Source organism: Manis javanica, chromosome 17 (genome assembly GCF_040802235.1).
Source record: "Manis javanica isolate MJ-LG chromosome 17, MJ_LKY, whole genome shotgun sequence".
NCBI lineage: Eukaryota > Metazoa > Chordata > Mammalia > Pholidota > Manidae > Manis > Manis javanica.
This window is the reverse complement of record NC_133172.1, coordinates 46,518,348-46,533,057: the sequence shown is the minus strand read 5'-3', so window position 1 is coordinate 46,533,057 and position 14,710 is coordinate 46,518,348. Positions and strand designations below refer to the sequence as shown.

At 47.0% G+C, this 14,710-nt stretch overlaps 1 long non-coding RNA gene across 1 annotated transcript in view; it reads left to right on the top strand.

The window, feature by feature from the left end:
• The window catches only part of LOC118973706 (uncharacterized), a 517,996-nt gene that overhangs the window by 13,676 nt on the left and 489,610 nt on the right, over positions 1-14,710 (top strand). The window contains exon 2 of the long non-coding RNA XR_012126596.1: positions 3,978-4,159. This is a non-coding gene — a long non-coding RNA (uncharacterized lncRNA). The remainder of the gene's footprint in view (positions 1-3,977; positions 4,160-14,710) is intronic.

The following is a 14,710-nucleotide window of genomic DNA, read 5'->3' as shown; positions in this document are numbered from 1 at the left end:
TGTCTCTCAAGAGTCGGGGAAGTCTTCTCATTTTTAAAATATCCCTGACTTTTATGATTTCTGGGCCCAGATGCCCTTAATTAAGCTTCTGAACACTTCTTTCTTGAGCTTTTACATTTTTAAAAATAAAAATTGTTATGGTAGCTTCAAAGGTGACTGGATTAGCTACCAGCCACAAGCTTCCTGGCAGAGTGGGGCCACTCTCCATTTGGGCCCAGCGCTTTCAGGGTGGCTGGGGCAGGGCATGGTTTTTTCTCTGGGAAGATGAGAAGGTGGTGACCTTGGCTTGCAAGCACGCATCATAGAAGCCAGTTACTCTCATGCAAGACGTGTGGTTTGGGGCCTACTTAGTGTCAGGCGTGATGCTAAGTAATGGGGGGACAAAGTCCTTGGTGCTATTAGATGTCACCAAAGAGATGGGCAGGGAGGCAAATACACAGTGGATTGCAGAGGAGAGATCCTCCCACCTGCTGGGGGCATGGCTGGCAAAGGAGAGGCATTTGAGCAGATCTAAAACAATGCTTTGGAGTCCCAAGGAGTAACCTGGGCTCACGGACATTTCGGGAGAAGGGGAAGTGTGGTTGAAGACTGAGAGGCCTGAACTTGGTGTTCAGAGAAGGTGCTGGTGGCAAAGGGGTGTGTGTGCTCTTGTGCAAGTGGGTTGGGCCAGGCTGAGAAAGGCCTGCAACACCAAGTAGGCAGCTGTAATTGTCCTGTGTGTTTGGAAATATCTTGTTTGAATGCCCCTTGCAATGGGAAGCTCACTACCACTTTCAGCTCTGACCCAGAAGATGTCGTTTCCAAGAGCAAGCCAAGTGGCCTTGGAGGTATTGTCGGAAGGACAAACTTATGCCATGCTTGGTCCTTCAGTCCTTGTTTTTGTCTTTGATAGAGCCATGGATGTTTGGTTTTTGGACCATCATAATAATTTCATTTTACTATGACCATTCCAAGGGGTGGACATGTGCCTAGAACCTCCAGGACTTCCTGTTAATGACCAGGTCGACCTACCATTGGGAACATCATCTGAATTCATCTCTGCAGCTTGCCTGGTGGCTAAGAGCTTAGGGTTTGGGGCTCAACAGGCCTGATTTTGAATCCCATCCCAGCTACTTTATCATTTCCTGACCTTGAACAAGTGGCTTTCCTCTCCAAGTTCAGCTCCTCAACCTGCCACAAGGGGTTACTGTAAATGCAGATAACACACCCAGATCCCTCCAGTCTGGTCAAAAGGCCTCACTCTTCCTGGGCAGTTGAGGTGGAGTTTTGGAAGATTCTTGGGCAGTGGTGTCACTGAGAAGACTCTAGATCCTCTGACCCCTTTTCAGTCACCTTACTCCCCTAGGAACCAGTTCGTGTTTTCTGACTGTAATGACCCTCTTGAGAAAGACTTGCTCCTGTTTCTGTAAACATACCTGCCTGCACTCTTGGTTCAGTCTCTGTGCTGTAGGAGATATGTACAATACGCATTTTGGAGGTGGCTTTGGCCTCATTTCAGACAGTGTATTTTGACAGTGCATTCTTTGTCTTGCCTCCTTAGCCTGTCTTTCAGAGGCCCGGCATTTGCTTTCCCTGAGGCTCGGGCTCTGTGATCCTCTAAATACTGAATGTCCACTGGGGTCAGACTGGCCAGCTATAGGCCTGCCCGGGACTCAGGGGCTACCCAGTGTGGAGAAAGCAAGCTCCTCGGGGATTGCCCAGTTCACACCCCTCCTGTCACAGACTGGGAGACCGAGGCCCAGAGAGCAGGGTTGGGGGGGAATTGTCTAAAGTCACAAGGAAAATTGATGGCAGAGGTGGGTGGCCAACTCCCCTCTCGGTTCCAAGTCCTGCTCTTAGCTGGGGCTCCGGGGTCCCATGTGGTAGCCTGAGTGTGGCAGGCACTGGTCATCAGGCTTGCACAGTATCTGCAGGCCCACAACACCCATCACCGGCCCAGTTCAAACAGCCTCATTAACAGCCAGGTGGCCTGATTTTCAGACACCCATAAACTCACAGCCAATCAAACTGACATTTCCTGAAGGCCAGCCCTTCTCAGTCTGGTTCCAGGCTGAGGGGGAGGGATGCTGGGCTGTGGGAATGCTCAGGACCCCTCCTAAAAAGGCAGTGGGTTCCGGCAGCTGTGGATTTGGGGGACGTAGAGGTATAACCTCCTCCCACAGCCCCAACAACAACCCAGCCCCACCCAGGCCTTGAGAGCATTAGCTGGGCATCTGTTTCACAATTTCCCAAAGAGGGAAATGAAGTTCAGTGTATTTGTTTTCATGTTGCTGCCATAACAAATTACCACAAGCTCAGTGGCTTAAAACAACAGAAACTTATTCTCAATTGTGGAAGTCAGAAGTTCAAAGAGTCTTATGGGGCTAAAACCAAGGTGTTGGCAGACCTGGTTCCCTCGGGAAGTGCCAGGAGAGAATCCTTTTCCTTGCCTTTTTTCCTTCTAGAGGCTGCCTGTATGTTCTTCACATTCAACAGCTTAGCATCTGGAGAAAATGAAGGATTCTCACCTGGCCCTGGTTGGCTAGCTCACTACACACGTGTGGGCAATGCATCGTTATTGACTGTATGTAAAGAGCGCCGCCCAGTGCTCTGGGCAACACTGTGGCTGCCACACAGCTGCAGGGCTTCAGGAGAGCAGAGATTGGCGTGGTGGCAGCGCCGAGGACAGAGACTGAGACGGCTGCGGGGGAAAGAGGCCCAGAGGCAGAGACCAGCTTGCTGCATGCAGACTCGCTCTGAGTGGCCGGGATTCTAGTACTGACTTGCCACTGTGGGAATGAAGTTGGGTATAACCCTTTTACCTGAAGAATGTTCCACAGTCATTTTTTCGGTCTCATTGAATCCATAGTGAGCTTGTTTGGGACTGAAACCCATTGGCAAGACAGCATCCTCCTCCTCAAAATCTGCTTCTGTTGTCACATGGCCTTTTTCCTGTGTCACATCTCTCTCCGCTTCTCTCTACAAGGACATTTGTGCTGTCATTTGATCAGATAATCCAGAATAATCACCTCAAGATTCCTAATTTATCGCACCTGAAAAATCCCCTTTGCCGTGTCAGGTAACATGCACAGGTTCCAGAGGTTAGGATGCAGACGTCTTTGGAGACTACTATTTAGTCGGCCACAGTCAGTTGATGTTCCCGTGTTACAGACTTGGAACCTGAGCCCTGGGAGGTTCAGCAGAACAGGAAACTGAGGTCTGATGTCTTCTTCCTGACCCCCAGGACTGGGGTTTTTGAGGTCTTTATAGTATCTGTGGGCTGGTCTTTAAAAGTGAATAATCTGACACTTTCTCACATTGGTGGGTCATTTTCTGGGGGCTGGGTCCCCTTCATTGTTCCTTTAAAATCTTGCACAAGTTCCCCCTGTTTTCCTCATCAATAAACTAAAATTAGTAAGTCCTACCCACTGACCTTGCTGGATTTGCAGGAAGATTGCAGTCATGAGAATGGAAGTCTCCAGTGCACTTCCCAGGTGACCAGCTCATGCAACTGCCTTCTGTCCCCTCCCTCCACAGTGGACACGATTGTGCCTCTACCCAGACCCCCTTTCTGAGGAGCAGGTGCACTTACCTCCCAGCTGCCATGGGTGTTGGATGCTAATGACTCACAGCTGCTCCCTACCTACGGGGTTTCCCTCCTAAGCGGGGGGCTGGCTAACACACACCAGCCCTGGAACCCTCCCTCTCCCGGCCCTGGCTGCTCACTCCATTGACTAACAGTGGCATGCAGGGCTGGTCTCCTTCTGCCAGGTGGGACCAACTTTCAGTGCATTTTATGCTCCAGAGCTTCCTTTGGGACCAGGCTAGGCTCTGCGGGAGGTCACCTTCTTCCTAGTTCCCGGCTGGCCTGCGCTGCTCCCTCCCTCCCTCCCTGCATCCTGAGGGCTCTCCCTCACTGACTCTGCTTCTACTGCCCACCCTAAGCCACTTTCCCTTCTGCCATGTCATGTTTTCTTTTTCCCTCTTTTGCTTGGTAGGAAATCAGGAGAGCCTCATGTCATGGAAACTAATTAGCATTTCAATAAGAGGAGTGGCCAGCGGCACCAAGCCGAAGAAAGCAGTCACAGAGCCAGGATGGCGAAGTCGGGACTGAAGAGCGCTTCCTGGCCTTGGCATTTAGGAGGTTTATAAGTGCCCTCCTGTCTGATTGGATATCAAGGTATACAATTAAACTTCACCTTCCTTCTTTATTGCTGGGACTGTAAATCTTATAAAAACAGTCTCTAATGGTAGAAAAATGCCAGGCAGTTCAATTCTCCTGTCTTAGCTTGGTTTGCCCACCTGCATATTAAAGTTTTTGAGGTATATGATCTATCCAAAATTCTATGATGCCAAGAGCATACCCTTGTGTGACCTTCTGCAAATAATAATCCCTTTACCAAGCCTTCAGATGTGCCCCTGTATGGTGCTAAGCAGAGGAAGTGAGGCATCTGTTTCAATCCTCACAACCACCTTGTGAGATAGGAAGTATCTTAGTCCCCTTCTGGGGTTTCACTAATCTGTCCATATGCCAAGGCCTCGAAGCTGGGTTTGTATCTCCAGCCTGGACCTCACCCCTTGAATCCGCTGGCTTTGTCTGTTTCTTCTAATCACAAAACTCCTGTGTTAGTCAGCTCAGGATGCCATAACCAAACCATCAGCTGGAGGCTTAAACACCAGTCATATAATTCTAGTAGTTTTGGAGGCTGGAAGTTTGAAGTCAGGGTGCCAGCATGGCGGGTTGTAATGAAGGCTCCCTCCCTTGGGCTTGCAACTGGCTGCCTCCTTGCTGGGTCCTCTTATGGTAGGGGTGGAGGAGAGTGAGAGAGAGAGTGTTAGGGCTTTAACATGTTAATTTTGTTGGTAACACAATTTGGCTCATAGTAATCCTTGACCAAGAGAGCTAAACTGATCACACAGGGGGCTTGACCCAGCATGGGAACTCTGGTAGATACTTAGGAACATGCCTCAAGGTTATCCCCAGCAAAGGCCAAGGTAGCTGGGGTGTTTCTCCATCCAATCCTGTCAGTCGTGGGTCAAGAGCTACTGCCAGGAAGTTAACTCCAGATGCTTCTGGTCCACCGTGCCTGCTGAGCTGAGCAGATGCCAGTGACCTGACAAGGCCCTGAGGCAGGTTTGCAGGGCTTGTAGCTGAAGCTGCTGTGTCTGCCGCACTCAGTGTGGTGAATGCTGGGGGAGTGAGGGCAGGGGGCTGAGCCCTGGGGTTGGCCCACTTTCAAATCAGAGCAGAGGTTCCCTGGTACCTTTGGAAGGGGAATTTTGGTGGGTTTGTGGGTAGAGAACTCCCAGTGGAGTGGGTCACCAATGAACAGGCGGCTGGAGCAGAGCCCAAGTGAGGACGCCTGAGCAAAGAAGACAGGAGTGTGTGGTCAGTAGACAGTGTTCTTGTTACAAGATGGGAGACTCAGGAGCATGCTTTGGTGCTCATGAAAGTGCCCAGGGGGTGAGGTGATGCAGGGTGAACAAGCCAGGGAGGGAGGGCCGGACATGGGACGATCTGAAGACAGAGCAGAGGCTAGAGGGAGCCAGGTTCAGGCACACGTGTAGTGACTGGTCTGTGGCAAGGAGGGTGCCCCTCCTGAGCTGTGAGTTGAGGGAAGGGGAAGCCAGGACTAGCTGAAGGTGATTCAATAGAGAATGCTGAAGGAGCTTGGTTTTTCCTTCTATTTTGTAAGGAAATGCAGGCAAGGTCAGGACAAAGGACTGAAGGGGGAGACGTCTGGGGAGTGGGCATCATTGCCCCACTTTTTTTTTTTGAGTGGAACAAGCAAGAATAGTTTATTTATGCAGAAACACCTTACAGCGATCAAAATGGTTGCATTTCTTTCATTGAAAATAAATACACATAGAAAGCTTCCATGCACTTAGTAACTTTCTCCTGGCTTTTGAAATCATGGATTGGTTTCTGTTGTCAGCATTATGTGCGTACCGAAGGTGAGATACACCAGGGTCCTTGAAGGGCCACTTGGGATCATGTAGGATTAACAGTGCATGTAGGTTTAAACCCCAAAATTTCATGAAATTTGATAGCTTTTGCATTTGAAAGGCCAAAAGAGAAGACATTAAAGAGAGATTAAGAGACAGGAGAAAAAGATTCCTCAGGTGTCAGGAAGGGATAGACTGCTAACATTTATTGAATACTACTCTCATCCACCACCTGTTGGCTAAGGGTTTTTAGTCACTTGCTTCAACAATTCTGTGAAGGAGGTAACATTGTTATTCTGATTTTACAAATGGAGAATTAGGAGCTCAGCAAGGTATTAAGTAAATTGCTGCAAGTTATACAACCAGTAGGTGGCAGAACTTGAAGTTCTCTGAGTTCCATGCATACCTTGTACGCACATAGCTTCTCTTACCTACTCATCTGACATGTGTTTCTATATAATTTCTTTCTTTTTTAAAAGCTTTTCCCCCCTGAGCTATATTGAGATACAATAGACATACTTTGTAAACTTAAGGAGTATTTGCTGATCTGATACATGTATATATGTTGCAAAGTGATTACCACCATAGTGTTAGCTAATACCTCCATCACCTCACATAATTACCATTTCTTTTTTGTGGAGAGAACATTTAAGATCTACTCTCTTAGAAACTTTCCAGTATAGGATACAATATTGTTAACTACGATCACTGTGCTTTAGATCTCCAGAACTTACTCATGACTGGAAGTTTGTACCCTCTTACCAGCTCTCCCCATTTCCCTGACTCTGCAGCCCCTGACAACCATCATTCTACTCTGTTTCTACAAGTTTGACTTTTTAAGATTTCCCGTGTAAGTGAGGTCATGCAGTACTCGGCCTTCTCTTGACTGACTTAATTCACTGCTGCCCCATTTCTTTGGTCCTCATGCACCATCAGAGCCCAAATTTGCTCCGTGCCAAGAACTCAGGTGGGGCCGGTCTATGTCTTTGCAAATTCTGTGGCAAATAAAAAGGTCCCATTTCCCACCAACAGATAATTAGAGATTTATGGAGCTGATCACCAGATTACAATGATGAAGAATTCTTCAAACTTTTAGGAAGTGACTTTTATGATAAATATCTGCTCTTTTTCTTGCCTTCACTCTTACTGGGAGAAAAAAATGGGAAGACAAGTTGCCCACATCGTGTAATGTTCTCCATTTGCTGCTGTGCTCCGGTTTTTCAAAAATGGCATTCTGAACAAGTGTATTAATTTGAAGTCCTTTTGTACTAAAGTGATGGGTACAGGAACATGGAAAATTACATATTTTTGTTGTCTTTGATATGAGATGGATACTCAGGCTGTCCAACATGACAAGAGACAACTTTATTTTCCTGACAAGAAATAAAGATGCCTAAACAGCCTGATAGTTAACATTATGAGTTGCAGTTAGACACTGTGACATTAAATTTGGAACACGGTAATAACTTTACAGAGTTCCCAGCCTGTCTCCTCTGCCTGCCATCATGTGTACTTGTACATAGTTTATGGTTTTAATATTATTCTGTGGGTTTGTCCAAATCCTATTACAATGAAATCCCTCTCAAAGAAGATCCAACTGAAGAACAATGCATTCAACTTAGTGATGGATTCCTTGGGCTGAAACTGAGTGCTTGGACCTCTTGCATTTTGTTAGGTGGGAACATCAACAATTTTAGTCCAGAAGGGCTTAGAGATGTACTACACATAGTCATGTGAACATCTCTTATGCAATTGTTGGTATTTTTCATCAGCCACTTGGGACTGGATTCATAAAGAGTTTCTGGGTATTCTACACAGTTTATTTAGGGTGTTAAATCTCAGGATGATAAAATGTGTCAGGAGGTGAGCAAACCCAGCTGTGGATTGGTAGTGTGGCCAGAAGCAGGGACTGTTTCTCCTGCAGCCCTGACATGGATTCCTGGGTGGACTGAGACAGTTTTCTTCCCTGGAAAAGGAGAAAATCAAGGGTTAGGACAGGAAGAGGCCCAAGGTTCCTCCCAGCTCAGATATGTTAGGATTCTACAACCCTAAGTCTGATCTCTGTTACTTCTTGCAACCAGTTTTATCATCTGGGAGTCTTCAGAAAACAGGCAGGCAAGGAAGTCTTAATGGAAAACCCATTGCCCTCAGACAAGGCAAGGGGAATGGGGAGAAAGAGAAATGGGAGCCTTGCTGGGTTTTTAATTACCATTGATAGTTCAGGTTGGAGAGGGGCCTGTTCCTTTGAAGACAAGTTATTTGTCATGGAAAAAGCATGCGGGATAGTTTTTAGGCAGAGCTGATCATTGTCTAAATACGTGGGGTATGGGGTGATGGAGGCCATCCTTCTACACCTTGAAGATCACTGCTTTCTTGAATTGTACCCTGGAAGTGTTATGTTAATGTGGAGTAAGCAGTTGTCAAGATTTTATTAAAAATTAGCAATGGACTACTAAATGCAAGGTGACAGATTGGTGCCCAGGGTGCTGGGGGAAAGAATAATTTACAGGATCCAAGTGAAATCTCAGGTTGTTTGTTCTTCATTTCTGGAAGCATAACACAACATTTGCAGCATTTGTTGGATAAATTAACCTCTTGTTAATTTTGGAAGCTGCTGTCAGTCCCGTCGCCTCCCTTTGTCAGCTGCGGAGATGAGGCAGACTTGACGGGTGGGGAACAGCATTGTCCCGCGTCCCCAGAGGACTGTATTGCAATACTGCCAAATTGCCTTCTTGCTCGGAAACCCCATGCGAGTAGGCATGCGTATTTTCTATTTCTGAGGCTTGGCCCATGGTAGGTTCTCAAAAAGCATTTGTTGCATGTGCAGCTCTGGGAGCAATACCGGCATGAAGAGTAGGCAAGACTAGGAGGAGAGGAGGTGGTGTGGGAGAGGTGGTTTGCCGCCCCCATGTCCTCTATAGCAGACTTCCTTTTAAAGGCGGAGAAGAGTGGAGCAGCCTGCCTGTGGACCTCTGCTTCTCCTTGTCCTTCTCATCTGCCCTTAGCACTGGAGGTCAGTGGCTGAGTCAACAGTATCAGCAGACATGCACTTTTTCTGCAGGTCCTGCATGGATGGAATTCATCAGCAAGGCTGACTGATTCTCCCTAGGCCAGCCCAGAATCAGCTCCCAGATCGGACTGAGAGCGTCTTGCAGGAAATGCTTTGCTCTGCTGTTTGTTTAAGAAGTGACTTATATTTCTAGGCTCACATCTTCACATGGATGTTATTCAGCTTTTACTAATTGGCTTTACGATTTTCTCAGTATTTAATATTCATCTGTCAAAGATGGAAGCATAAATAAATAGCTTCAGTTCGAGCACACCTTCTTATTAGGCCATACATCATGTTAGGAAGTTCGCATTCTTTAAGCAGGAAGATGAAATTAGAAACATCTTGAAAAAGCCTTCTTGTTATCAATCATGCCATTTTGAACATGTTTCGAAGCTTGCTGCTGGCATCAAGAATAGATGTTTTATTCAAAAGAATGTATTTAAAGAAAATGACAGCACTTTTTGGTTTCAGCTTTTTAAAAACAGGAAATCTTTCAAGTCCTCCTGACTATGAGCATTCCAGAGCCTTGGAAGATGCATGGAGTGGCTCTAGCCTTCTGCAGGTGCACCTGTAGGAATGGAGAATTTCTGCCTTTGGACCCAAAGGCAGAACTTTAGAAAGGGTGTGGGACAGAAAACAAGCAGATCGTCATCCTGAGCCTTGTGTAGCTTTGAAAGTCACTTGCCATTTCTAGGTTTCAATCTATCCATTTAAAAAATGAAGAGGTTGTACAAGATTAGTGTCTTAGCTTAAGTTGCTATAATCATAGCTTTTCTGGCCTAAATAACAAACTGATGTCTCACAGTTTTGGAGGCTAGAAGTCCAAAATCAAGGTGCCAGCAGGTCTTATAACCAGAGAGAGCCCACTTCTTGGTTTGCAGAAGGCCATCTTCTTGTTGTACCTTCCTAGGGTAGAGAGCAGAGAGGGGGACCCCATGTCTCCTGCTCTCTTTATAAAGGCATTCCTCCCATCATGAGGGCCCCACTCTTGTGACTGCATCTAACCCGTATCACCTCCCAGAGGTTCCACCTCTAAAAACTACTGCTTTGGGGGCTGGGATTTTCCTGCCCCTGGCTCCCTGCTTGGTCCTCCTGGGATGTGGAACACAGGACCACACATTTTCCAATGACCCTCAGCTCTGACCTGCTTGATCCCAAGAGAGTTGAGGTGGGGGATCCAGGAGGGCTCAGGACTTCTCCCCAACCCCAGCCATGCTGCCGCTGCGTTCCATAGCACAGTGCGGGCAGTCAGGCAGTCCTGGGACTAGGAATAGGATCCCTGGCCCAGCTCTCCCCCTACTGCTCTTTACTCGGGCAAGTCACTTCTCCTCTGGGCCTTGCTCTCCCCATCCATAAAACAAGAGCCAAGTTACAAGATAGTTACAAGATAGTTAAGACCTGGATGTATTTCTGCAAAACAAATAGAACCTGATCTATTTCCCCAAAGCCCAGATCCTATGGGTCAGTGTTTTCCTTATTGGAAAGGCAGTATGGAGTCTGTTTGTCTGTCAAATGAATCCAGAAAACATAGGAATGCAGTCCATCAGGTTCAGGCCTCTGGTCAGGTTCAGAGGTCACTCCAGGGGCAGGAACAACCAAAGCTTTCTTGTTTCCTAAAGGTCCCGAAGAAAAATTCAGTTCCATTGAATTGGCATTCAGTGATTCTTGGAATGTTGGACCTAGAACAAGCATCAAACATATTGTAGTTCAACTTCCTCACTTAACATTTGAGTAAATAGACCCTGAATGAGGAACTTACTGCCTTAAGGTCATAGCCCAGGTGGTGGCAGAGATGGGACTTAAAGCCCAGGGCTACACAGTCTCCCCAGGGCCTTGTCTACAACCCTAAATTTGCTTCTCATTGAAAAACATAACACAACTCCTCAAAATGAACTTAATTTTGAATACTTTCCCTTCTTTACACGTAAATATAAAGCCATAGTTTGTAAAAAATGTGTAAACACTGAACCTACATTCTCAGCCATATGCTGCTAACCACACCCATCTGCCGCCCTGCAGCTCCAACATGACGACTGTCAAGAATTCATCATGGACAGTTTGCCAAGCACGTCACTGCCAAACTTCATGGAAACTTAATAATGTTAAGTGTGTCTGTGACATCTCATAGGAGTCAAACAGGTTAACTTAGGACAAACATGTCTCCTTCCCAACCCCCGTTGAAAAATGGAAGGTGTTAGAGGGGATTACTGAAGGCAGCAGCCAGAACAGCAATAATCAGGACAAATTCCAGCTCCTGCAGGAGAGCCCACTGTCCTGTGGGACAAATATGCCTTACAAGCAAGATGTGACAATATCAGAAGGACTAAGATGATTGACAAAGTGCTATGGGGCCTCAGCAGAGAGGGGAGCATTTCTGGCCAGGAGGTCATGAGGTGCAGGCATCTGGACTATACAGATGACTCTCTGGAAGGGGAGGATTTGGGTACATGCAGAACTGTGGCTTGGGGCCCAAAGGTGAGCATGCAGAGTGCACACTCAGGAAACGGTGGATGTAAGTGAATATATGATTGGAGACGTCTGCTTGGAACCTTTAAAGGCCTTGAATGTCAGGCCAAGGGCTTCAGGCCTCCCTGAGGAAGCAGCGGAGCCACCGTAACAATAGCAATGGATGAAGAGGGGATAATACTGAGTTTGGAGGAAAGACAGTCTGAGGTTCAGATCTTGGGTATTCTGCTTTCCAGCTGGTGACCTTTGGCAAGTCATTTAACCAGTCATCTCTATAATAGGGCACTGATTTCTATTTTACAAGATAGTTCTGGGTTATATATGGCTTTTTAGAACAGTGAGAGCCAACATGTATTGGAGTGCACATTATCATGCATGTGCTAAACTTTATGTAACTTGCACCACGGAATCTTCAAAAGGACTTTTGGGGGTAGGTACCGCTATTATCCCACCTAACAGATGAGGACCCTGGACTCAGGCATGGGCCCTAGCATGAAAGGGCTTCTCATGTATGCGACGATACCTGGATGTTGTGTGTGGTCCATATCTGCCGAGGTGTCCTAGAGGTCTTTTGCGGAGCCAGGCATGTGCTCACAAGCATTTCCCATGAGCTGACTTATTTAGTCTTTGCAACAGCCCCATGAGATCGGAATATTGTTTCTACCATTAGATGGATGGGGAAGGTAGCGCCTCTTACTGTCCGCCAGTATCTGGAGAGCCAGGGTTTGGTTGATTTATCTGCTCTGCATCTCATGACCCGAGATTCCAATTTAAGTGCCTAAGGTAGAGTTGGTATTGATATTTTCAAAGGCTGCCTGGGTGATTCTGATGTGTGGCTGGGGCTGAGAGCCCCCTGGCCTGGTGGCAAAGCTCAGATTCTTAACCAAAGCTTTAAAAACAAAAAATCCACATGCTTCTCTATTCATGGAGTCCGTGGACTCCCACACCTACATCTTTGTTCAGTAAACAAACTGGTTTCAAATAAAATAAAGCTGGAATCATACTGCTACTACTATTGTTTTTTTTTTTTTTTAAAAAGGAAGAGGGAAAGAAGCTTTTTCAAAAATTTAGATATACTAGTACATTAATAGGAGTGCCCAGGGCAAAAATAGCTTTTACTCACCTGTCAAGTTTCTGCCATCACCTGCCAACACAGGGAACTTTATTTTCTAAAGATATTTAAAAGAATAGGAACTGTGTGGTTCCCTAGTGGTAGGAAGTATGGGCTTTAGTAGGAGAGAACAAGTTTTTGTCTTCATTTATCCCCTCTGGGAAAAGCACCACTATCAGCGGGCTCTCAGAGGCCGGGGGAAGGAGATCTGGCTTTCAGTACTTCAGAACCGAGGGGATGAGCTTTGAAGATACTTGGCCGTGTGTCAGTCACCTCGCTACTTTCTTCTGCTTCTTGGGGCAGGTGCTGCTCTGTGTTCACAAAGGACACTGGGCTCTGGGTGGCCCCCAGCCTCTGCAGGGCCGGTGTGCTGCGCGGTCAACCAGCGTCCTCTCCCTGAGCTCTCCTGGCTGCTCTGCTCCGCTAGCTCAGCATGTGTCCTGGCCGCCAGGTGACTGGACTTCCCCGTGCTTTTCAGACAGTGTTTCCTCAGGGTTGACACTTTCATAGAAGGCCAAAGGCTCTTCCGAGGATCAGGCGTGGGCCACTGTGAGTCCTTCAAGTTGTGATTTCAAAAACTAGACGAGTTGAGACCCAAAGGGGTCTGGCTTTTGGCCATAAGGTCTGTTGAATATTTTTCTGTGATGTGTTCTGTGGGGATATTTGCTGCACCAAAGAGGCCAGTCCGGGAAGGGGCCCCGCCCACCTGTCTCTGAAGGAGGGGCTCCTGCTTCCCTGTGGACATTTCAGTGGAGATGGGGGAAAAAACAGGTTCTTGTTGTTTTGTTAAAAGTAACCATAACGACTATAGCGATAATAAAACCACCACCATGACTGCTTAAAAGCACCAGCTCTGTGCTAAGCGCTTTACCAACATTACACGCTTTAATTCTCACCACAGTCCTTCCTGGTAGGATTACTTTTATTCCCATCTTACAGCTGAGGCTCAAGAAATGCAAGAAGATGGCCCTCATAGGTGACAGAGGTATTTTTTGACCTGGGCCTTTTGACTTCTGAGGCCTGGGCCCTTTCATCTCTCAGGAGTACAGACTGAGGAGTTATTTTGTAAATTCAGTTGAAACATGTCTTTGGATTAGTTCAAATCTGCTTTCTGGAGGAAGGGAGCTGTGTACTGCCTGCTCCTCTGATGTCCTTTCCCGGGGTCACAGGCCATTCCGATGTCCACTCCCTTCCCCTCCCATGGTTCTCCTCTCAGTGCTGGGTGACACCTGTTCCTCTAATCATTCCCCACTGGTCCCTTCTGTCCTATCACCTAGTCCATTTGATCAGTATTACCCTTAAAATGTTCCTAGTTCCAAATATAAAAGTGGGAGCACCATCCCTCTAGGAACATTTTTTTAAAGCAAGAAACTGTGAAGTGTCAAGTTTTAGAACTCCAGGGGATCTTAGAGACAGTGTGATCCAAGCTTCGCATTTTATACATGAGAAAACTGATGCCAAGGAGAGAGCAAGCAAGCTGCCAAAGGTCATGAAACGAGTTAGCGGTGGATCTGCACACCCGCCATTTACTCACCTCTCAGGTGAGGACCCTGGGGCTGCTGGGAGGAAGGGGGTGTGTTTATGACCTACTTAGGCTGGTACTTGGTACACAGAGGTTGCTGTATTTTGGGAAGAGATGATGAGGACTGTTGGCGGGGCAGTGGGGGTGGAGGGAGATGGGAAGGATCCCAGGTATCACAGTGGGACCTGGTGATAGGTTATGGAAAGAGGAGCTGTCAGAGATTGATGACTTCCCAGTTTCTTGGTTTCAAAAAATGGGTTTCAAAGGATGAAGAGGAGTTTACCTAACGTGCAGAGCCGGAAGAGGTCTTCTGCTCAGAAGGAATGGCCATGTGAAGGCACAGGGGGCAGTAGAGCAGGCTGTGCTGGGTACGCAGTAGGCATCCTCTCTTGGGCTTCAGTTTCCCCAGTGGAGCACAGACACTCTTAGCAGCAGTAACAGCTACAAAAACTGCCCAGAGAGAAAATGAAAATCAATGCTTGAAACAAAGTTTGAAAGACATTTCAACACCTTTGTTCACTGACATCTCATGAGCTCCATCCAGAGACTCTGAGTTAATGAAATTTAAGCAGTTATCATACTGCCTGACATTGCTTGTCCCCGATGTCACCCGAGCTGTGGGCCTGATGACTTC